The sequence below is a fragment of the Penaeus monodon genome, chromosome 22 (assembly GCF_015228065.2).
Source record: "Penaeus monodon isolate SGIC_2016 chromosome 22, NSTDA_Pmon_1, whole genome shotgun sequence".
Lineage (NCBI taxonomy): Eukaryota > Metazoa > Arthropoda > Malacostraca > Decapoda > Penaeidae > Penaeus > Penaeus monodon.
The window spans coordinates 32,783,482-32,783,870 of record NC_051407.1 but is presented as its reverse complement, the minus strand read 5'-3'; positions in this window follow the sequence as shown (position 1 = coordinate 32,783,870).

Below are 389 nucleotides of genomic sequence, written 5' to 3'. Positions count from 1 at the left end.
GAAGAATTTGAATGCTCTTATAACTTTGATATAGTGGATTTCTGCAAAACCAAATTATCGTGCGATATTGTACAGCTTTTTCATCTAGCTCACTGTAATTTGTGCACTAATGATGTATCCCTAGATAAGGGAAGGGTGGCTTTGTATATTCACAGCCAGCACCAGTCTAGACTGCAGTGATCTCTCCATCTATCAAACCGCGTGGTGTAGGCCTACAGAGACCGCACATTAACAAGGATTTCTTCAATTACGATTTGTAGTTGGAAATAACATTGGTTACATAACGGTTGACCTAAACATAGAGTTATTACGAATAGATCAAACTAAAGTCTGTTCTGGTTATTTTCTACACTGCAGTATAACGAGACCCACACGGTGCTTCAGCCACC